The following is a 24,524-nucleotide window of genomic DNA, read 5'->3' on the forward strand; positions in this document are numbered from 1 at the left end:
CAGAGAAGCAGAGATGACCGCCAGGAACCAGCCTCGTGTCCCCTCTCGAGCCGCATAAGCCAGCCAGGGAGGGCACGGGTCCAGTAAGCATGTGGAGGAGCTCAACCTCCTCATAATCCTGTCCACTTCCTTAGGAGTCACAGGATCATATCCCGCCACGTATCTAATTTTCGCCAAATGGATTAACAACCTTATGGGTAAAGACATCTAGAGACAAGTGTGAGAAGAGTTACTTACTCTCAGGTTGTCAAACACAAAAAGAAACTTTTCAGCATTCCTGTAGTTTTCTTCTGGTACAAGAGGAAAAAGCAAGATTTCCAACATTTATCTCCTCAACCACCAGAAGTCCTGGCCATATGGAAAATAACTACAAACACGGTCTCCCAATGAATTACCTGAATACGTCTTTGGAAATAAAGTGTATGTGTCCTTAATGTTAAGTGTACTCTGAATTCAACAGACATTAATAGCATAATAGGGAGTAATACTAGAACATTTGGGGATTTGATTACACTATGTTGAAAATTTATCCTGAATCGTGAAAACAAATGTAGGAAGCAACAACAATTAGCTCAGAATGGACTGAACTGGTAGTCCTTGACTTACAATCTTTTGTTAATTGACAGTTCAAAATTACAACGGTACTGGAAAATTAACTTACAACCAGCTCTTGAACTTAGAACAGATCATAGCACTTACAACTGTCACAGCATCCCAATGGTCACATGATCAAAACCCAGGTGCCTGGCAACCAGCATATATTTATAACAGGTGCAGCAATGGTCATAACTTTCCCAACTGGCTTCCAAAAAGCAAAGTCAATGGGGGAAGCCAGATTTGCTTAACTGCAGTGATTTACTTAACAACAATGGCAAAAAAGATCATAAATTCAGCACAACTCACTTAACAAATGCCTTGCTTAGCAACAGAAATTCTGGTCTTAAGTGTAATCAAAAGTCAAAGACTAGCTGTATCTGCATTACCAAAAGAATACAGTGTTGAAAGAAAAATCTTCATCAGGTCCCAGTCCAAGCTGGGAATAAACAACATGGAGACTGCTTTAAAAAGAAGGTTGTAGTTTACTGAAGAGGAGAGCCAGACAGAAAGATGACTCTGGAAAAGACAACTGACCACATGGAGCAGAGTGGTGGGTTTTTATACCTTCTGGGGCTCTTGAGGTTGTTTCCTGTTCCTGTTTGAGACTTTGTATTTCCTGTGTCATGTACTTTGACCTGAGTCTGAGTGTGCCCTTTTGGTATTGATGGGTTAATCTTATTATGTTTCCTGTCCTTAGAATTTGGGAGGGGGAGTGTAGATTTTAGGGGTCTTTGTCTTCCTAATTTCTTCAGTTTCTAGCTGGAAGGCTCAAACCTATCTGAAAGTATTGAATTTGCATTTCTAAAAGCTGGCCTCTGCTGAGTTTTCTGCTTGGGGGAGAAGGGCTGGGGCCGGTTTCTGTCTTTTTTAAAGATCTACTCCATTATTCCTTTGGGGAAATATATTCTGCCTTTTTAATATTCCCCCAAATATTTCTTTCTCTAGATCAGGGGTGTCAAACTCAATTTCATTGAGGGCCGCATCAGCATTGCGGTTGCCCTCAAGGGGCCGGGTGGATATGGCCAGGGTGGGCGTGGCCTGCTGGGTGGGCGTGGCTAGAGTGCATATGGCCTACTGGGTGGGCGTGGCCAGCTCTACATCGTTCGCATCAAGGGTGCCTATGGGGGCCTGGGCAGGAGTGGGACAGATCTGAGGGTCTCTGGCAGAAGGAGGGTCTCTGGGCCAGGGCCAAGGCAGTGGGGGCCGTTCCCTCACTGTTTCCAGGATGGCTTCGCGGGCCACATGAAACCACTTCGCGGGCCGGATCCGACCCCCGGGCCTTGTGTTTGACATGTCTGCTCTAGATTCTTCCCACAATAGTTTGCTAGAAAACTTGCAATAATTAAAAGTGCATGTTTTAAAATAGTTGTACCATTCAGCTGTGAATTATTCAGAGAACCTCCAGTTCAGCAAAACATTCTATGACACTGAAGAGGACATAAATTCAATTTGTCCTGACAAATTTATCTACAGTAGTTATGTTCCTTATAACTATTAGCAGGTCTACAAGGCGGATTTAATTAGTGTAAAGGAAAAAAAGAAAGAGATACAATAACTCACAGTTACCCAGATGGTTTTAACTCTTGTAATATTCCTGTGACTGAGGAATCCAAGCAATGATTTAGAACTGATGGAATGCTGGCTGAACAAAAGGAGTAAATTATTTTATTTCCTTACATGATTGCTATATAAAAAGATCCTAACTATAAGCATCTGCTGAGACTGGTGTTAGAAAACATCGCCAAAAATCATTATTTACAGGTGTTGCCCATAGGCCTCATTAATTAGTTTTTTCCTAAGAAAAATGAGAATTATAAAAGTTTAAATAGCACATACAGATAGTCCTCCATTTACGACCACAACTGAGCCCAAAATTTCTGTTCCTAAGTGAAACATTTGTTAAGTGTGTGTTTTGCCACATTGTATGTGACCTTTCTTGCCACAGTTTAAGTGAACCAGTGCCATTAAGTTAGTAACATGGTTAAATGAATCTGGCTTCCCCATTGACTTTACTTCTCAGAAGGCCACAAAAGGTGCTCACATGACCCTGGTACACTGCAATCATCATAAATATGAGTCAGTTGCCAAACATCTGAATTTTGATCATGTGACTGGGGGGATCTGCAAGACTTATAAGTTGAAAAACGGTCATAATTCACTTTTTCCAGGTCCGTTGTAATTTAAAATGGTCACTAAACAAACAGTTGTTAAGTCAAGGATTACCTGACCTGACCAACCAGAAATAGGTAAAGCCCTGGATGACTTGATTTAAAATAAACGGTACTCAGTTATTGGGTCTATGGTGGATGCACACAAAAAGAAGACTGCCTTCATTTGTTCTTAAGAAAACTATTCTTATCAAAAGGTTATATTATTCATGTAGAGATGAAGTAAATTACAGATGTTTTTAATCTATGAGGTTTTGAGCAACGTGGGACAAAGCCAATGTTTCATGCCCTTCAACTTTTGCTCAGTTGAAAATATAGCTTCCACTAAAACAAAAATTACAATCAGCAAAATATCATATACTCCCTGAGGAACAGCATGCTATATTTTTATCAGGTTTAATTTTCCAAACTTGCCTCCATTCTCTTTGTTTTTGCAGTTGACTGCTTAAAATCAGTAATGCATTTTATTTTCCATATAAAACAATGCAGTAGATTTTAATAGAAGTCAAGGCTAAAGCAAGGAGACAGAAGAAGCGAGACAATATACGGAGAGACAGATAAGTTGGAAGCATAATAGTTTGTCCAAGATGCCTTACATTCCTGCCAAGGTTTCAGAGAAATTGGCAGATAGTCCAAAGCCAGGATTTGCTGCTATCTGTACTCTCACTCTCTTTTTGCTTATTTTAATATTTTATAGCTATGCACCCTTTCGCCTTGTCATGACAGAGATTTAATCTTTCTAAAGATGTACACAATACAACAGCGTCTTATGGACTTGCACCAAAGGAGCTGAGTTTCCATTCCAAGCTCAGAAAGTGAAGATTATGCCAAGTTGGTCAGTGGTGGGATTCAGCCAGTTCGCACCACTTCGGCAGAACCGGTAGCTAATTTTTTTGTTGCCCAGGCCTAGAATGGACTTCCGGAAGCGGCATCCACACAGAGAACTGGTTGTTTCCACATTTGAATCCCCACCACTGAAGTTGGTCTGTCTTCTTCCTAACAATGGTCAGCCAGGTGCTCCTGGGAAGGAAATACAGGAATTCTTTTGTTTGGTGAGTAAAATAACTCTGCTGGATCAGCTCAAGGGCTAAGTGTAATACTAAACAATGTACAGAGAGAAACACTTACATGAAACAGAAGAAACACAAAGAGAAGCCCGAATTTGAAAAGTGAAGTCAACTTTTTAAAATAGTAACTCACGGAGATATAAAAAAAGGGAAAAGAGGCATTAGAGCATCAGACAGCACCAGCAGATCAAAGCCCTGTTTAATCTGGGATCAATCAGATGTCTGTGATCCTACAAGAGGGATACAAATCCAATAGCACCTTTCCAGCTACACTTCTGAATACAAGGTAATAATAAATGATAAGCTCATTCTGTGTAATCTGCCTCAATCCTTTTCTGAAGCAGGACTGGAGCAATCTAAATTCAAGTTTGTTCACCCTCAGTATGAATCCCACTCGATTACTTTGGATTTTTCAACACAGGATGCCCTGAAACATAAGGAAAAAGTTAACGTCCAATGATCTTTTTTCTTCTTCTCTGGAGTGATCCGATTCCCTGATGCATAGCTTCAATACCTAGGCAGTTGCAGATAAAAGAAATTGAAATTTATATAATGAAGTTATTTTTTGTTAAACGTTTATACAGTTTAAATTATTAGGTATATATTGACAGTTAGTCACTCACTGCAAGTAGTTCTCCTCTTACAACCTTTCATTTAGCAGCCGTTCGAAGTTATAATGGCACTGAAAAACGGACTTGAAGCCAGTCCTCACAATATGACTCTTGCAGCACGGTCACATGATCAAAATTTGTTTGCTTGGCAACCAGCATGTATTTGCGATGCCTGCAGCATTCTGGGGTCATCATTCAAGTTGGAAGCCCCTTGTGATCTTCCCAGCTGGCTTCCGACAAGCAAAGTTAACTGGAGAAGGCAGAATTGCTCAATGGTCACATGACTCGCTTAGCAATTGCAATTGCATGCCCGGTTTTCCAATCTTATTTGCCATGGTTGTTAAGTAAATCACTGCAATTGCTAAGTGAATCACGTGATTCAACTGCCCTGTTTAGCAATGGAAATTCTGCTCCCAACTGTAGACATAAATTGAGGAATACCTGTATAGATCTAAATCAGGGGTGTCAAACTCGCAATGTCACCTGACGTGTCATGACATATCGCAATTTTTTTGCCATTGCCGGCAATGGGGTGGGCGCGGTTTTGCTATGATGCATCCGGCCCACGGGCCAGCAGTTTGACACCCCTGATCTAAATTAACACTTATTGACCAAAAATCCTGTGAATATCCTTTGCACTAAGCTTGTATACTCAGCACTGTGTACAGTTATTAACTGTGTGCAGGTCTGATTTGTTCCTATTCAGCACCACCCACTGACTGCTTCCTATCTCACAAGGTCATTCTGCAGAAGTTTGGAGAAGAAAATGTCATGCAGAGTACATACCCTTGAGTTTGGAAGAAAAAGAGACATATGAGAATTGCACCTAAATCAGGAGTCCCCAACCTGTGGACCGTGGCAAGGTACCAGGCCTGTTCGCCGCTGGGCCGTGGGAGTGGCTGGCGAGTGCAGGCACATGTGCGCACACCACCCCGCTTCTAGTGCCCCCGTTCATGCATGCGCGAGGTGCTAGCGATGCCACCAGCATCACGTGGGTACTAGTGGCCCTGTTCACGCAAGCATGGGGTGGCAGCATTACTGCCAACATCACGTGGGCGCCAACAGCTCGCTTATGCATGCGGATGGGTGCCAGTGCCACCAGCACCACCATGGGTGTGCGCAACCTGCTTGTGCATGCGCTAGTGCCGCCCCCGTGCATGCAGCCATTTGTGCGCGTGCACACCCATTTCCCCGCTCCTCTCTTTCACTCCAGACTGCCTAGCCGGAAAAGTTGCAGAGCTCTGAAATAAACCCATCCAAAATATGGGCACACATATATTGCTTTCCTTAATTTCCAAGGAAAATAAGGGCAGGATCTTTCTTTATTTAAAGGTGATGAAGCACACTTTATCTGCCTGCAAAAACACAGCTGATGACAGCAAAAATCTGGAAAAAAAGAAAAACGAAACTTGTGCTTCAATCCTCAGCCTCTTGGGGAAATACAAGGGGAAACAAAACACAGATTTGAGAGTCGATGCATTGAGATACTGTTGTGCCACACTTTGCAAGGACTTAAGCTACGAATGAATGTTTTCAAGGCACGTGTAAGGTTTTTAAGAGAACAATGCAGAACTTCCTGGCAACTGGGTCTAATGGTTAGGCCTCTTCTGATGGATTATGTGGCTCCAACTCGTTTTCAACTCCTTGCATCTCCTACATAGATTTTCTCTAAGACTATCTGTCTCTGATCTGTTCTTTTGGGTCTCCCAATGGTGCACTCATTGCCATGGTAACTGAGTCCGTCCACTTTGCTGCCGGTTCTCCTCCTTCCTTCCGCCTTTCCCAGCCTTAGAGACTTCTCAAGAGAATTGGGCCATCCCATGCATCCGAAGTAGAATAATTTGAGCCTGCCTCATTTGTGCCTCAAATGAGAACTCGGGCTTGATTTGTCTGACGTTCCATGGGTTTCTTTTCTTGGCTGTCCACGATATTCTCAGGAGCCTTCTCCAATGCCAAAGTTCAATGGCATCGATACTCTTCCTATCCTGCTTCTTCAAAGGCCAACTTTTGCTTCCATAGAGTGACACAGAGAATACCATAGCTTGCTTGGTTCTGATCTTTATAAGGATGGACACATCACAGTAGTTTAGCATCTTTTCAAGGCCTTCATGGCTACTCTAACAAGACACTACTCTTGAGACATATTTCTTGACTGCATCTTCCTTTACTCGTGTCGATCCTAAAAGGCCAATGCCATCTACCGCCTTGGCATCTTCCTTGAAAGATAAACCTCTGCCACTGTTTCTTAAATGATCCCCAACGATCCGGAATCTATAAAGGAACAGTGGCTTAAGCGGCAACTGTCCTGAGGTTAAAAAACTGAACTCTGCTTCTCTCGCTGTGTCTGGGGCTGCACATTACACTAAGTCACACAGTTGGTTTAATCGAGGCCCAGTGAATTCACCTCAGCTTGCTGAATTCATCACATAACAAGCTAAGTCCAAATCAAACAAATCACACGAGACTCGGAGCGATGTGTGAATGCAGCTTGTAAGCATCCTAAGGAAGAAAATACAACCCTTAACTGCCCATTGTCACCACAACAGGAAGAGGAGGATCGGTCAGTTTCTGCCCCTTAAAACCAGCCCCAGGAATGCACTTAGATCCTTTTCAAAGGCTTTGTGAAAAAAAACATCAAGTCCTGTAGCTCAGTACTAGCACAATCAATTACAGTAGCTTCAGGATACAGAGTGGACTTTGATGTAATCTTAATTTTTTGAAATGGTTACTCTTCTGGTACACACCAATTACTGTATACATATACTAAACCCCTGAGGTTTGCATTCAGGGTAGAAAACACAGTAGAAGTATGGAAGTTCTGCAAGGCCAACACACCACCTTCTGTTATTGAGGACATCCCCACAATCATTTTCCAAAAAGTACAGTGTGTTGTGATTCAGGGTCAGCCTGTGGGTTCGGCAGTTGGGTCGGACGACTCAGAGGAGGAGGGGGGTGTTGAAGAGCTTGCTGAGGGGGTTGGAGAGCTTGCTGATGAGAGCCCTCAGCCAGGCCCCTCCCACCTGGTCACGACGGAGACCCAGCTGTGTGAGCCTGACAGCGTGGATGAAGATGACCCACAGCTGGCCCTGTTCAAGGATGCCCGACGCAGGAGGCAGTCAATCAGGAGTAAACAGAGGAAGGCAATGGGGCACCTCGGAAGGAGGCAGATAGAAGCCACGCCCTGAACTGTATAAAAGGGGAATGCGTGGGAGGGCTGGTTTGCTGAAGGCAACCGCTTGAATAGCTCCTGTTTCATGGTTCGTGTCTTGTTTTGCTCTGTTTTATGTTAATAAATTTGGCAGGCTTAGTTCCAGCCTCTTGCCTTCTTGTAAAGGGGTTGTCCCTGCCTTTTCTGCAGGGCCGGTAGCAGGCTGGTACAGAACACAGTGTGCTATAACAGAGAATATATGAAGCTCAGGGATTGAATTGCTGGGTTTTCGGTGCTCTTTCCACAGTTTTGAAGGGGAGGATTAAGCAAGAAAAAAATATATCATCTGGATAGTCAAAAATATAGTCCACAATAGGTATTTGCATTAACCTGGTGGAGCAGTGGGCTAATGCCTCCTTAAGTAACACCAACTGCCTGCAATTAGTGCAGGTTCGCATCCCACCAGGCTCAAGGTTGACTCAGCCTTCCATCCTTCCAAGGTAGGTAAAATGAGGACCCAGATTGTTGGGGGCAATAAGCTGACTTTGTAATAATGCCGCTTGGGGGGGGGGGCGAAAGCCCTAATAAGCAGGCATATACATAGAATGAAGGCTATTGCTAAGCACATTGATTTGTGCTTTAGACTGTAAGCCGCCCTGAGTCTGTGGAGGAGGGCGGGATATAAATGGGATTAAAAAAAACAACCCCTCAATGCAGAAGTATAATGATAGACGATTGATGATGATGGAAGACAGGAGATAGACGATATGATGACGGATGGATGGAGAAATAGATTAGATAGAAAGGTAAACAGACAGACAGAGAAAAAGAGAAAGAGAAAAAGAGAGAGGGATTTTATTAAGTCAATCGACCATATCAAATCTATAACACTGACACAAAAATACAAAGAAATGTAAAAGAAACAATAGGACATGTTTATAATAAATTGCCTTTGTGGCCTCTTAGGTAAGATCAAGTGTAGTATAATTATAGGATTCTGAAAAACACACAGTGAATAACATAAGCCAGGCCTCAACCTCACCATGTATGGCTAATCTCAAGACTCAATTTGGCAATATTTAAACCAGCCCTCTCTGCACTGGGGAACTCCAGATGGGCTAGACTTGAATTCTCACAATGCCCGAACACAACAAAAGACCTGAAATTCCCACCACCACGTCTGCAGAGTTGGGTCTTCCATATCCGCAAATGTATTTGTGAGCGGAGAAAGTCCTGAGCTTCGTGACAAATGTGCAGTTGTTACCCATTTGTTAAAGACTTTCCAGATGTCAAACCAGCCCCTGATGATAAAGCCAGATTTAGTCAATGACACGAGGATAGGATATCACACCATGACTGTTGGAGTGCGGCTAGCGTCAAGAATAATCCAAACCATTTCACACATTTTTCACATTTGAACCGGTGCATGCAAATTAATCTCAGCATTTCACGAAATATACCTTCCCCCAACTCTCTTCGGTTTACCCACTCTTGGTGCTTAAACAAGAGCTTCTATTGTAATAAAGTACAATAAAGTATCCTTCATTATACCCATGAAGGATACATTATCACTCCCCAGGCAGACACATTTTTAGCTCATGGACAGACAGAGCTGAAGATGATAGTTTGCACAGGTCCTTGCCCATCATTTTGTCATCTTCCTCCTCACTAAGCCTTTATCCCTTCTTACTCAAATATACAGTACATCATATTCAACAATGGGGAGATCTGAAAGCCGGGATGGTAATTTACATTTTAGAGGAGAGAGTGCAGATTCAAGACGTTCTATGGATGACAGCAGGTTGAAATGAGCAGGATGTGATTGAACAGAATGAAATGTAACAATTTACATCTGGGAAGGAAGAAATGGGGTCCTTGGTGCTCTCTGAGCTTGGTTGTTTTCTTGCAGACATTTCACTACCCAAAGTAGGTAACATCATCAGTGCTAGGTGATATTACCTAGTGTTGGAAGAAAGGTCTTCATCGTGGTTCATCCAAGCTGGGAATAAACATGGCAACTGCTTTGGGAAGAAGGTTGTAGTTTATTGGAGAGGAGAACCAGACAGGAAGATGTCTGGCAGAAAAAAAAGGGGGGGGGAACTGAACACATGTAGGGAGTGGGTTTTTATACCCTCTGGAGCCTTTTGTTTGGAGCTGCTTCCTGTTCCTGTTTGAGGCTATTTCCTGTGTCATGAACATTTGACCTGAGTCAGAGTGTGCCTTTATGGTATTTTGATGGTGATGGGTTAATCCTATTATGTCCAAAGGTCATGTCCTGCTTCCCTGGGGCTGGGCTCATGACTCTTTGGAGTTTGGGTGAGGTATGCAGATTTTTTTTAAAATCCCATTTATATCCCGCCCTTCTCCGAAGACTCAGGGCGGCTTACAATCTAAGCACAAATCAATGTGCTTAGCAATAGCCTTCATTCTATGTATATGCCTGCTTATTAGGGCTTTCGGGGGGCCACCCCAAGCGGTATTATTACAAAGTCAGCTTATTGCCCCCAACAATCTGGGTCCTCATTTTACCTACCTCGGAAGGATGGAAGGCTGAGTCAACCTTGAGCCTGGTGGGACGCGAACCTGCACTAATTGCAGGCAGCTGGTGTTACTTAGGGAGGCATTAGCCCACTGCTCCACCAAGGCTCTTTTAGGTGTCTTTGTCTTCTTAATCTCCCAGCTGGGGGCCTGCAACTTTCCTGAATTTACATCTGCATTTGTACAGAACTGGTTTCTGCTTGGGGGAGGGGGACCTGGGGCTATCAAGAAAAACTGGGCATGTTTTCCTGCTTCTTTAAGATCTTTTGAGGAAATATATTTTCCTGCCCTTTCAATATTTCCCTCTCTGGGGAGCTGACTCCCCACACTAGTTTGGGTAATGAAACATCTGCAGGAAAACAACCAAGCTCAGGGGGTACCAGGGACCCCTCATTTTAACCCTGAGTTACTTACAAATAAATAAATAAATAAATAAATAAATAAATAAATAAATAAATAAATAAATAAACAAACCTTTATTGTCAAAGTACAACATGTGTACATTGAGATTAGCTGAGCCTCCCCCCGTGCTCTCTCCCCCCAACACACAGTGACAACAAACCCTCCATCCTACCACACCATGTGGACCAACTACACCACACACCGGCCTCCCAAGTCAATTCTGCATAAGATTATGTCCCATTTAAAAGCCTAACAGCCCACAGATAAAAGCTATTTTTCAGCCTGTTGGTACGGCTGGCTATATTCCTATATCTCCTACCGTATGGTAGGAGAGTAAAGAGATACCGTCCAGGGTGTGAGTCATCCCTGAGAATCTTCCTTACTCTTCCAAGGCAACGAGCCCTGGCGATGTCATCCAGTGGTGTCAGGGAACAGCCCACAATGTCTTGTGCTGTGCTCACTACCCTCTGTAATACTTTCCTATCCGCAGCTGTCAGACCAGCATACCAAACCACAATACCATACGAGAGGACGCTCTCTATAGTAAACCGGTAAAAGAGGGTCATTAGCCGTTGTTCTACCCTGTTCTTCCGCAAGACCCTAAGAAAGTGAAGCCTCTGTTGGGCCTTTCTAGCCACCTGAGTTGTGTTAACTTTCCAGGTCAGATCTTCACAGAGGTAGACTCCCAGAAATTTAAAGGAGGAAACTCTCTCTACACAGTTCTCCCCGATGTAAAGTGGGGCAGATTCCTCCTTTTTTCTCCGGAAGTCTAACACCATCTCTTTCGTCTTGCCAATGTTTAGGTGCAAGTTGTTGATACTACACCATATGGATAGTTTTTGTACCTCCGCCCTATATGCTGTCTCATCCCCACCTGTAATAAGACCCACCACAGTTGTATCATCTGCAAACTTGATTATCGCAGTGGATGGGTGAGATGATACACAATCATAAGTGTATAAAGAGTACAGGTAGGGGCTAAGCACACAGCCCTGTGGCGTGCCGGTGCAAAGCTTCATGGGGGTGGACAAGGCAGACCCGACCCTCACTGTTTGTAAGGAAGTGGAGTCTCCGTTGGGCCTTTCTGACCACAAAATTCTTATTTAAATTTGTTTTCCCCACAACGTTCAAAACATTCTTACAGGTTAAAATTTTCTCAACGTTCATTACACTTAAGTATTTAAGTCTTTTTCTGAATCTCTTCCCACTATACAGTTGCAGGCTATGCCCTCTCTTATCTGATCAGCATCTCTTCCTCCTCTACATGCCCCACATGCCATTGTACGCAGGCGTATAGAGTGGCAAAGTCTTCTTTACAAAGTTCAATTCAGGGATTCAGAGATTCAATTCAGAAATGCTCTAGCTAGAAGAACCTGTGCCGAGTAGGGAGCTGGACTCGATCAGGGTTCACCAACCGCTGGGCCGTGGCCCACCACAGGGCTGTGGCCCATTCAGAACCGGGCCACACAAGCGGTAGGTAAGCGTGCCCATAGTTCCAGTCGCACAAACAGCAGATGCTCATGCTCACACTTGCCACTCGCACAGAACCATCCTCCCCTCTTCTCCCCCCCCAACCACCGGGCTGCCAAGTCAGAAAGGTTGGGACCACTGGACTCAGTAATTTCTAATGTCGTTACTAATTCCATTATTCTGTGTTCTCCACTCTCAGCATCATGAAATCCAGTGGTACATTACTTGGGCCTGCCCCATCCATCTGGCATTCTGAATAAAACTGAATGCTTGGTGGGGTGAGGAGATCAAAGCTATGGCAGGTTGTAGTCAGGATGTTCAACCCTCCCCCCCCTCAAATATCCTATCTCCCCAAGAAAGGAGGCGAACGACTTTAAACAGTCTAAGAATTTGTAGAAATAGGACAGTTTTGTTCCACCGACAAAATAGGCTCTAGCCTACAAAAAATTAAGGCATAATAAATCAACTGTTCCAAGATGCTGTGTTTTATTTATTAATTATTTTGCTGTAACAGAGGAACCCACCATTCTCCTTTGCTAAACACAGATTATTTATTTATTTATTTATTTATTTATTTATTTATTTATTTATTTATTTATTTTAATCCCATTTATATCCCGCCCTTCTCCGAAGACTCAGGGCGGCTTACAATCTAAGCACAAATCAAATGTGCTCAGCAATAGCCTTCATTCTATGTATATGCCTGCTTATTAGGGCTTTCACACCCCCCCCCAAGCGGCATTATTACAAAGTCAACTTATTGCCCCCAACAATCTGGGTCCTCATTTTACCTACCTCGGAAGGATGGAAGGCTGAGTCAACCTTGAGCCTGGTGGGATGCGAACCTGCAATAATTGCAGGCAGCTGGTGTTACTTAAGGAGGCATTACCCCACTGCTCCACCAAGGCTCTTTGAGCCTTTGTAATACACTACACTGTGCCGTAATCCTTGCAGTGTCTTCCCAAGCAACACAGAACTGGCTCCTCACTTCATCCACTGGGGTTTATTCCCGGGGAAAATAAATTCTCTGAGGATTCCAGCCAAAACAGCATTTCTTAAAATATTTCTCAAAATGTCACAGAAGGCATTTTTCTCTCTACCCTGATCACCACAAAGGGAACCCATTTTTCCTTTGTGATTTTTTTTTAACTTTTCCTTTTTTTTTTCTCCTACAGGACTGTATGTTGTTTTGGTAACTAGTTTAGAATACTCTTCAGAAGGCACAAAATGCTTGCCAGAGGCAGCTGGGAATTTTCCTAATTTGGCAAGAGAAGAAATATAAAAAAAAGAAGGCACAAATCAAATCCATTTGGAAATGCACTGCCCTGGGATCATCACGATTTATTTCCAAATCAACATCATTAAATTCTGGCTGCAAATCTACTGTATCCAGTCAGTGTGGATAACATAAAGAGTCTCTCTTGCAGTTTTTCTACTACCCTAAATTCTAAGTTGCAATAATCAGAATAAATCACATTCTGACTGAGGAACTCTCTTTTATCTAAAAATATATCATGGCCCATTAGCCACAATAGACACAATGGTCTCTTTAAGACACAGTATACATGCTTTCTTTAACTTTCCAAGCTATGCCAATGTTTCAGTGACATCTCATGATCTGCCAGAATGTGAATTATTATGGCTAGTATTATATGCTGCTGCAGCATATACATGAAATTGCAACTTTCTTGCAGTCATTTAGTTTTACTACCGCCATAAAATGTGGAAGAGATTAGATTCCCAGCATTAAGAGAACAAGCAACAACTGTCAAAGAAATTCTTCCAAATTCTATGAGAATAAACGAGATTTTATATTGTTGGAAGTTTGCCCAAAACATCCCCCAGCCCCCAAACAACTTTTGAAGACAGCAAGAGAAACTTGGGTCAAGAAACATCTATTTTCCAATCCCACCCTGCGCTGAGTTGTCCCTCCAGCCCACAGACAGTCAAAGAGGCTGTCACCATAATCACCATTAAGATTGCAGAATGAAGGAAGCAGGATTTTATAACCGAAGATCACAGCTGGAAAAGGAAAAAAAAAGTCCACAGAAGTCCTCTTAATGTACCTGATTTTTAGCTGCCAGGGAGATCGTCCAATTTCCTCTTCTTTGGAATGAAGAATTAAAGAGGAAAACAAACCAGCTGACTTAAAGTAGAGCCATCCAAACTTTCCAGAAGGGCTTTCGAGAGATGCCTCTGTTCTTTCTCCAGATTCTCAAGAGATTCCTTCAAAGTTGGCCATGGCTGATCCTCTTTGGTGGCGAAGCAGTTAAGCCCATCCTCAGGCGGTGGGGGAGGAATGCAAGCCACCGATGCAGCAAGTGAGGACTGTAGCACTTTGTTTTCAAGAGATCAGATCCTAGCCAATGCCAATTAAAACAGGGCTAGCCGGGAGAGAGAGCAGGAGAGCGACAGGAGCTGACCCTCTCCCTCGGCAGAACAGCCTCGAACAGCCTCTTCCGACTGTCTGTGGGCTGGAGGGACAACTCAGCGCAGGGACTTGTCTGCCAATGAAAAGCTGGAGATTCCTGGCAACAGAAGCCACAGGCACCGAACTGCCAAGTGAGGGGGACTTCTTCATTTGTCAGGAAGGAGCGGAGAAGGCCTCTAGGGCAGCATCTCTCATAAGCTTGGCATGTTACAAGGTGGGAGGACTTCAACTCCCAGAATTCCTCAGTCAAGCCCACCTGTCAACCGGCCAGGATTGAGAAACGTTGACTGTGGAGCGGCAAGAATACTCTCTATGCACAAAAAAACGGAAGGACACTCTTGATTCCCACAACGGACGAATGGCTGCAAACATTGATGACGTTAGCGGAGGAGGCTCAACGGGCCGCTTCGATTAAAGAAAGGGCACAATTTTCTTTCTGCTAAGAGAGCGTTTGGGGGCTTTTTGTGCTTGAGGTGGGGAAAAAAATATGAAACTTTGATTTTGGGTTTTGCTCGTTAGATAGGTTTGTTGTTATAGAAATGGTGAGTATATAGGTAAAGGGAAAGGTTCCCCCCGCACATGCGTGCTAGTCGTTTCCAACTCTAGGGGCCGGCGCTCATCTCCGTTTCAAAGCCGAAGAGCCAGCGCTTGTCCGAGGACGTCTCCGTGGTCATGTGGCCGGCATGACTAGACGCCAAAGGCGCACGGAACGCTGTTACCTTTCCCATCGTAGTGGTCCCTATTTTTCTACTTGCATTTTTTACGTGCTTTCGAACTGCTAGGTTGGCAGAAGCTGGGATGAGTAACAGGCGCTCACTCTGTTATATATTATTATATAAAAGTAAGAAATAGAGGTTTTATGTTATCACCTTAGCTCAGACATGTCAAACACAAGGCCCGGGGGCCGGATTCGGCCCACGAAGTGGTTTCATGTGGCCCGCAAAGCCATCCTGGAAACAGTGAGGGAACGGCCCCCACTGCCTTGGCCCTGGCCCAGAGACCCTCCTTCTGCCAGAGACCCCCAGATCTGTCCCACTCCTGCCCAGGCCCCCATAGGCACCCTTGATGCGAACGATGTAGAGCTGGCCACGCCCACCCAGTAGGCCATATGCACTTTAGCCACGCCCACCCAGTAGGCCACACCCACCCTGGCCACGCCCACACGGCCCCCTGAGGGCAACCGCAATGCTGATATGGCCCTCAATGAAATTGAGTTTGACACCCCTGCCTTAGCTTATCGCACCAAAAGGAATCAGAGGTCACTGCTGTTTTCTTTTTCTTTCCCCCTTTCCCCTACACTTTTCTCTTTCTCCTTTCGCTCCCCACTTTCCCCATTTTTCCCCTTTGTATTTCTGTATTTTATATTTCGATAAACTGACACAGGTATTTAATATAAAAAGAGAAACACGGCACTCTCTAGCATCTAGCTTTCGGTAAACGCCTGCAAGCATCTTCAAGAAAACAGGTTACTGCAGCAACAGCAGATAGTCCCTAAATAGCTCCTTCCTACCCTCATCCACTACTTACCTTTAATGTTAATTTTTTTTAAAAGAGAGGGTGGGATATCAATATTTTCCAAAGTTGGAAGAAACGAGAGAGAAGCCATTGGAAAGAATCCCCTTGGGACCTCTCAAATAATATCCCAAAATCCTTCCACCAAGCAAACAGATCCATAAGCAACATTTGATAGAATAGTAACAGTTAATACTTATTATAGTCTTCGACTTACAACAGTTAGTGACCGTTCAAACTTTCAACGGCACTGAGAAAAGTGACTTATGATCATTTTTCACACTTATGACCATTGCAGCATCTCCACGGTCACATGATCAAAATTCAAATGCTTGGCAACTGACTCACACTTACGACGGCTGCAGTGTCCCGGGGTCATGTGATCCCCTCTTGCGAACTTCTGACAAGCAAAGTCAATGGGGAGGCCAGGTTCACTTAACAACCGTGTTACTAACTTAACAGCTGCAGTGGTTCACTTAACAACTGTGGCAAGATAGGGAATAAACTGGGGCAAAACTCACTTAATGACTGTATCATTTAGCAACAGAAATTTTTGGGCTCAATTCTGGTCATAAGTCGAGGACTACCTGTATTAACAATATTAATAATACTTAATTCAAACGCAACACTACATGTTCCCTGTCTGGGTTGTATGTGAATTGCTCTGATGTTTAATTCATACACACGCACACGCACACGCACACACACACACACACACACACACACATCAGAAAAGCAGCCACTCTTTAACATGAAGGAATCGAAGTCTATCCACTTGCTTGCACTCTTAAGGGAACATCCTTGCCAGCATCGTCCCAAATCGTCTTTGACATTTCCCCTCTGCTGAAATTATACTGTTGACTCACAGAGGGTGCTCACACACACACACACACACACACACACACACACACACACACAATTGTTCAGCAGCACAAACCACTTTGCTTCTTTTAAACAGGGCCCACTCCTCTGCTAAATAATGGCAACTTGTAAACAAACTCCAGATGAAAGAAAGTTAAGCCACTTGGAATCATCATAACAATAAAAGGCTACAAGAGAGCCTGATTTACTGTGGATGATTCATTAAGGCTATTTCCACAGTAAAACTTTCCTAATCCTGCTGGGATAGCTATCGGAACGTTGACTTAGCTACTTCCCAAAAAAAACAAAGGCAAAAAGATGGGTAGATGAGTAATTTCCTTCATTTCCTCCTTCCAAGGTACTTTAGCACACACTGCCAAATCTCTCTCTCCACATCTCTGCCACCTGTATTGGCACCCTGAAACAGGTGACCCCGAAGGCACAGATAAACCCCCAAGTGGCTTCAAGGGCTCTCAGGAAGAGCGCTAACGACCAGGTGACTGCCAAGAAATATGATCCTTCCAACTTCCTTCCCCCGTCCTGTCAAACTAGTCCTTCCATCGCCCCCACCATCCTGCCAGAACCGATGAAGCTTCTTGGGTGAGAAGTGAAACTTCTTCTTCCTCCAGGAAAAAACGGTCCGATTGCCGTTTGAAAAAAGCACCTTTGAGGCGTCTCTCCATAGTCATTTGTATCCTTTTCTCACCACATCCCTGAACCTTTGAGCAATCTGACCTGGTCTGATGGGTTAGGGTTGGGGTTTTAATATGTTTTAATTAATTACTTAATTAATTAATTACTGTTTTAAACTTGGGCATAATATTTAATCGTTTTTTAACTTTTGTATTTTGTTTTTATATTTATTGCCCTGTAAACCGCCCTGAGTCCTTCGGGAGAAGGGCGGTATAAAAATATAATAAATAAATAAATAAATAAAATAAATAAAACCTGCCATCCATTTTCTCGCTCTTCACCCATCAAATGTCTCTTCGTGAAATTCTGGGCTGCCTCCAACGAGTAGAATGACATATTGAAAGAAGAAAAACAAATGCTGACACTCCTGCTAAAAGTATAATAATGGCAGATGGCTCGTGACCCCTTCATGAATTTCAACTAGAGTTTATTCTATTATAGTACTATCCTATGCTTGCAAAGGGACGCGGTGGCTCAGTGGGTTAGGACGCTGAGCTTGTCGATCAGAAGGTCGGCAGTTTGGCGCGTCGAATCCCGAGTGCCGCATAGCAGAGTGAGCGCCTGTTACTCGTCCCAGCTTCTGCCAACCTAGCAGTTCGAAAGCATGTAAAAAATGCAAGTAGAAAAATAGGGACCACTATGGTGGGAAGGTAACAGCGTTCTGTGTGCCTTTGGCGTCTAGTCATGCCGGCCACATGACCATGGAGACGTCCTCGGACAAGCGCTGGCTCTTCGGCTTTGAAACGGAGATAAGCACCGGCCCCTAGAGTTGGAAACGACTAGCACGCATGTGCGGGGAACCTTTACCTTTACATGCTTGCAAAGGGGCTAAGCCTAGGTCTTACTTACACACACACAGACACCAGGGAGCCCAATTACCCTGCATTTAGAAGAAATCAACTTGCTGTGTCTTGATCCAGAAAAATAGCAGGAACAGCCACACTTTAACCAAATTTCTCCTTCCCCTTTGGAAGTTTTCTTGATGGTCAGTCCATTTAAGCTTTGTAAATGCCAACCACAGGGACTGAAACATGCTCTTTAAATATGATATTTCTTCCGCAAACACCACTGACTTGTGCTGCAGCCACCAAGCAGAAGCCAAATATTTACAAGATATCATCAGGCTGAAAGAAAACAGTGGGGAAAGGATCCAAGGCAATAAATATCGGGAGGAATATAAATGGAACCCAGACAGTGCCCGAAAATGGTAAAGTGTGAAAGGCTTAAAAGTCTGCTCCTATACTGGATTAAGGCTGTGTGCACCTTTCAAAGATTATTTCAAAGTCATTTAGACTTTCTGAAGGGACCCCCCCCCCCGTGGCTCGAAAGGGCCGCTTTGCTTGGAATTGCAACCTGGGTCTGTCTCTGGTTTCTGGTCGGTCAAATTGACGGTCAGACCTGGCAGGGAAGGAACGGGGGGGACTGAGCAAACTCTGATCCTAACCCTGACCGGAAAAATTGTCTGCAGACGTACGGGGTAGGCCGTCTATCTGCCCGTCTAAGAAGATGAGACATCACCTTACGCTTGTCCTTGTTTTCCACCAAACAAGGTGTCAAGGCCTCCCCAAAAAGCTGACCACCATGGTAAGGGGCAGCCGCCAAGCGCCACTTGGATTTAACATCCGCTCGCCAGTGTTTGAGCCACAGGAGTCTGCGAGCGGTAACATTGGAGGCTATGGCCCTAGAAAAGAATCTGGCGGCATGTAGAGATGCGTCCGCCATGTACTCCGAAGCAGCCACTAACTTGGCTAAGTCCTGGTGCATTCGGACTTCTTCCGGGGGTACTCTGGCCTGAAGTTGGCGGAGCCAGAGAAGGGAGGTTCTGGCAAAGAAAGAGGTGGATGTGGCCGCCCTCACCGCCCATGCTGAGGCCTGGTGGGTCCTGCGGAAGGAAAGTTCAGATTTCCTGTCCTCCACCTTCAAGGTCTCAGCCATATCACCGGACACCGTGGAGGAGAAGAGTGAAGTCAGAGGTTCATCCATAGAAGGAACCTCTAGCACTTCCGACATGGCCGGGTCAACTTTAAAGAGCTTTTTGTCCATCCCCCCTGGAGAGGGAAAAGTGCCAAGTGTTCCCCATTGCTTCTGTACCGTGTTGAGGAAGAGAGGGGGATAGGGGATGTGACCACATGCTCTGAAAATACCGGCCTTGCGTCTTGGCTGGTGGACGGACCAGGATGGGGAACCTGGTCAGGACCAATCTTAGCAGTAGCACTGGCCTTATGAAGCAGAGATTTAAAGAGCGCCGGATTGAATAGACCAACAAAGGGAGGAGGGTCCGGAGTAAGATCCTCATCCTCCGAGAGCGACATTTCCATCGGGTTGTACTCCTCAGAAAAAGATACTCCGCTGCGAGGAGACCAGGCGGGATAAATAGGGTCAGAATATTCTGGTGCTCCCAACTGGGGGAGATAAGGCGGTGTCATTGAGGCCACCGATTCGGGTGCATACCTTTGTTGACGTTGTAAGGCCAATCCCTGGGCGACTGCCTGGGAGATCAGAGCCTGAAACTGCTCCGGTGGCTACACTCCCAGTGCCTCTGAGGGCCGAAGCCCGGCTGCTGTGGGCGTAAAGGTGGCCTTGGGTCTGGACTGCATTGCTCTTGGGACTGGAGGCGTCAGTTGGATACCTGGTCCCTGGGTAAAGGAAACCATCTGCTCCTGCTCAGCCCTGGGAAGATAAGGTTGGTCATCATCATCCCCCTCCGGAGACCAGACCCTCTGGGCAGATGAGGGAGGAGGAGCAAGCTGTGGCCCAAATACAGATTCCTCTGCCAGAGGAGAAGAGACCTGTTCAGCGCCCATTGTGCCCTATTTCTGGGCCTTGGCAAACTGCCTTTCTAAGACCTGGTGCCTCCTGCTGGCCTCTTTCTCTGCCGCCTTGGAGGACCTTTTGCCAGAGATGGCCTTGGCATTGGCCTTGAGCTTTCCAGCAGCCTCCGGTTTGGAGGACTTATGCTTTGATTGCGCAGGAGTGTTGGAGGCACTGTGTGAAGCCTGATGTGCGGTGTTGTCTGCCATCACAATTGGGAGATATCTCAGTGGAATGCTGAGAGGGATCTCAAACAGAGGAGCAGAGTACTGATCTGAGGCTGTGTGCCACTCCCAGGGATCAATAAGTACTCTATGGCAATGGTGGCTGCAGGACCAACTTAATGGACAACTGGCACACCTGCAAAGCTCCTGATGGACTTAAGACCAGTTGAAGCACCTTTGGAGCACAGGCCAAGTCTACTGTGGCGGCAGATCACTTCGGTGATAACAGCCAGCTCACATGTAGAAGCCTAGTGGCGACAGATCACTTTGGTGATAACAGCCAGCTCACTAGTCCTAGTTGGTGGCGGCGAGGCCAAGAATGGCACGGCCAGCACACATCTTCTGTTGGAATGGACAATGAGACAGCTAGGTTGAGGCCTAGAGCTACAGTTGAAGCCTCCTGTACTTGACCATCCACTTTGAAAGGTTTGGGGCAAGGCAAACAATGATTGTGCTACAGTCAGAAGGGATCTGAACTCAGAACCCTCTGCAATGATTGTGAGAGGAGAAGCCTGAAAAAGGACCCCTGCAAACTGACCAGAGGCTCAGGGACCAACTTCCCTGAGCTGGAAGGCAAGGTAAGCACCTTTGAAGTCTGTGGGGTTTTTAGGGGGGGCTGAAATCTCCCCCCCTTCTCAAAAGCTAGCAAAGAAGGCTGCACAAGCCTTTTCAGAGGAAAAGCAATGCGATAGTGGCACCCAAAATGGCGGCCGCTACTGCTGATAGTGAAGGGAAAAAAAGAGAAGCAACCTGTCCTTCCCCCTTAATTCAGGAGAGAAGGCAGGCAGTTCTGACAGTCTTCGCGTGCCTCTGATGCTATCAGCACGCTTAAAAAGGCAGCTTAAAAAAGGCTTTCTGAGGAAGAGCCTCCTCTTGGCCAGCTGCTGGTAAGCTGGAATTCAAAATGGCGGCCACAACTAGGGTGCCGCAAAAGAACAGCCTGGGGCTTCTGAGAGAAAGATAAGATCCTGAAAAGAACTACAGCGAAAGCTATCTAATTGAGAAACCTTCCCCATGGACTTGCAACAGTGAAAACAGTTGAGACCTCCGGAAGGCAAACTCGATCCTGAAAGGAACTACAGCAAATGCTATCTAACTGAAGAATCCACAAGGGGGGGGGGGAAATATATATACGACCTGCTTAATTTCTCAGAAGAGATGACTCAGCAAGATTCTGGGAGCCAGAATTACCATGTCTATTCTGGGCACAGACTAAGTCGTGACTGGGAGGTGTCCTGGCCCAGGAGAGGCGTGGCAAGTTTGACTGACTTAGTCTAATTGGGCAGGAAGAAAGAGTTAACCCATTCGTGGATTCTCCATCTATCATGCTGGAGAAAAAAAGACATTACTGCTTTAATTAACAGCAGAAAGATGCAGTGCTTTCAATGGCCTGAAGCATCTCTTGCAAACCATTTTCAAAGCATGTAAAAGGTAAAGGTAAAGGTTCCCCCCGCACATGCGTGCTAGTCGTTTCCAACTCTAGGGGCCGGTGCTCATCTCTGTTTCAAAGCCAAAGAGCCAACGCTCGTCCGAGGACGTCTCCGTGGTCATGTGGCCGGCATGACTAGATGCCAAAGGTGCACGGAACACTGTTACCTTCCCACCGTAGTGGTCCCTATTTTTCTACTTGCATTTTTACGTGCTTTCAAACTGCTAGGTTGGCAGAAGCTGGGATGAGTAACAGGCGCTCACTCTGTTACGCGGCACTCGGGATTCGACCTGCCAAACTGCCGACCTTCTGATCGACAAGCTCAGCGTCCTAACCCACTGAGCCACCGCGTCCCTCTTTTCAAAGCATAGCCAGCCCTATTATAGAAGCTAGGCTTTCTTGCAGGCCCTTCAAGCTGGCGCAAGTAAGTAAATTTTAGTTTTGCCAAACCAACAAAGAGGGCATCGGGAATGGCCTTGGGAGGCCAGGAGGAAGAGCAAGTCAGTGGTCAGATGAGAAAGGACTGAGCCTGGATAAAGAAAATAACAGAAAAATGTCAGAAAAGCTCCTCTCCAGTTCATAGAGAGATAAAGGGATGGAGGTGAGGGTAGGAATAGGGGAAGCATATTCAGACATGTAAGATTCTGTTACTACATTAATAGTTTAATGTTCCAATAAAAGTACTCCCAACCTATATGATATCAGTTTCTTAGTTTGGTCTGCCACAGGGATATCCAACCTTGGCAACTTTAAGACTTGTGGACTTCAATTCCCAGAATTCCCCAGTCCCACGTAGGGCTGACACAATTTATTATTATTCAACTGGACCTCTCTAATTCAGGTTGCACCACAAATGTCAAAGTGATCATTCCAATATTTCCTTTCATGCAAGATTTCTATGTTTGGGATATAAAATGTAACCCACCAATTACTGAAGGTCAGAATGAAGAGAATACATAAGGTTTGTAAAATGTTACTTCACCGTAGACCACCATTTAAAAAAAAACAATGACTGAGTTATCTTGATTTTTTTTCCCTCCCTTCCCCTTTACCTTCTATATTGGGGAAGGAATCCACAGGGCAAAAAAGTCAAGATGTCGGCCACAATAGTGCAATCCAAGTCCTGCTTGTTTTTTATGACCACACCCTGCAACCCAGAACCCTGTGTCTTTTTAATTTAGTTTTTAAAACTAAAATAAAAAGTGGAAGCTGTTTGACTTTTATTATTCTCTTCTGAGAGCTTTTTAAACTAAAATGTTTAAGTAACGAAGTACCCCACAACAGGGTTTTCAGTAATCACCCAGTAAGTGAGGGAAGGATATGGGCTTAAGGCTCATCAAAAATATTACTTATATTATTACTTTCTGTATTAGGGCAGAAACTTAAGCAGAACTACCAGGCTTTGAAAAATACAGAAGTTTGAGCAGTGACTGCGGGCTAAAAAAAAAAAAATTCCTTTTACTTCCTCTGTTCTCCTGACTTTTTGAACACAGGTTGGTTGCCAGGCAGTTTCCAAGCAACCCTGATTTCCTCTCACAGATTTTTTGCTACTATACCACAATGCTGTTTGTAAAGCTAGCTAGAGGGTTAAAGTAGAAAGAAGGAAACAGCTCAGCATTAATTTTTGTAATGCAAGGAAGCCTGCTGACCTAAAGAGATGGAAAAAATGAATTATGCAGACGTAGACTCTAGTATCTTTCTAATGCAATGTTTCCCAACCTTAGCAACTTTTAAGATATGTGGACTCCCAGAATTCCCCAGCCAGCCAATTTGTTCCATAACTTACACAACCACCAAGGATTCTTCCCTAATGACCAAAGTGAATCCAAAAGGCAAGGATGATTTTCAAAATTCAAACTTACCTAAGGGGTTGCTTTTCTTGGGTAGGTTTTATAGCCTTTCAACCTCTCTTTCCACCTTCTGCCCCCAGAGTTCTTTAGTGCAGGCATCAGAAAGGGATAGGATTAAGTGTCTAGACCAGGGGTAGGCAACCTCGGCTCTTTTAGGACTCATGGACTTCAACTCCCAGAATTCCTGAGTCAGCTGACTCAGGAATTCTGGGAGTTGAAATCCATGAGTCCTAAAAGAGCCGAGGTTGCCTACCCCTGGTCTAGACTAGAGCATGGGTGTCAAACTCGCCATGTCACGTGTCGTGACATACCGCAACTCTTTTTGCATTGCTGGCTAAAGTTTCAGTATGATGAAACCGGCCCGCAGGCAGGCAGTTTGACACCCCTGGTCTAGAGCAAGGGTGCCCAACCTTGTCAACTTTAAGAATTATGGACTTCAACTCCCAGAATTCCCCAGCCAATCCACCAGTCTAAAAGTTGACATGGTTGAACATGGCTGCTACAGAAAGAAGTCTAGAAGGAAGAGGGAATTATTGATTAGAATGAGAGCAAAAAGTTTGTTATCTCACAACTTGCAAGAGTAAATAGGCAGAGCTGGCTTGTCTAAGCAGTTTCTCTTCCAGGCGTTAATTTAAAAATACACCTCAATCACAGGACACTTTCAACATGATCACAGACTTATTCACTGTGCTCTCCTGAACATTTAATGCTT

At 44.8% G+C, this 24,524-nt stretch overlaps 1 protein-coding gene across 1 annotated transcript in view; it reads right to left on the minus strand.

Moving 5' to 3' along the window:
• Nucleotides 1-14,289, minus strand: part of PALD1 (phosphatase domain containing paladin 1) — a 134,323-nt gene extending 120,034 nt beyond the window's left edge. The window contains exon 1 of the mRNA XM_081329929.1: nt 14,068-14,289. The gene's annotated coding sequence lies outside the window, so the exon portion shown is untranslated. The remainder of the gene's footprint in view (nt 1-14,067) is intronic.
• Between the last annotated feature and the right edge of the window lie 10,235 nt (nt 14,290-24,524).

Source organism: Vipera berus (assembly GCF_964194415.1).
Source record: "Vipera berus genome assembly, chromosome: 5".
NCBI classification, from domain to species: domain Eukaryota; kingdom Metazoa; phylum Chordata; class Lepidosauria; order Squamata; family Viperidae; genus Vipera; species Vipera berus.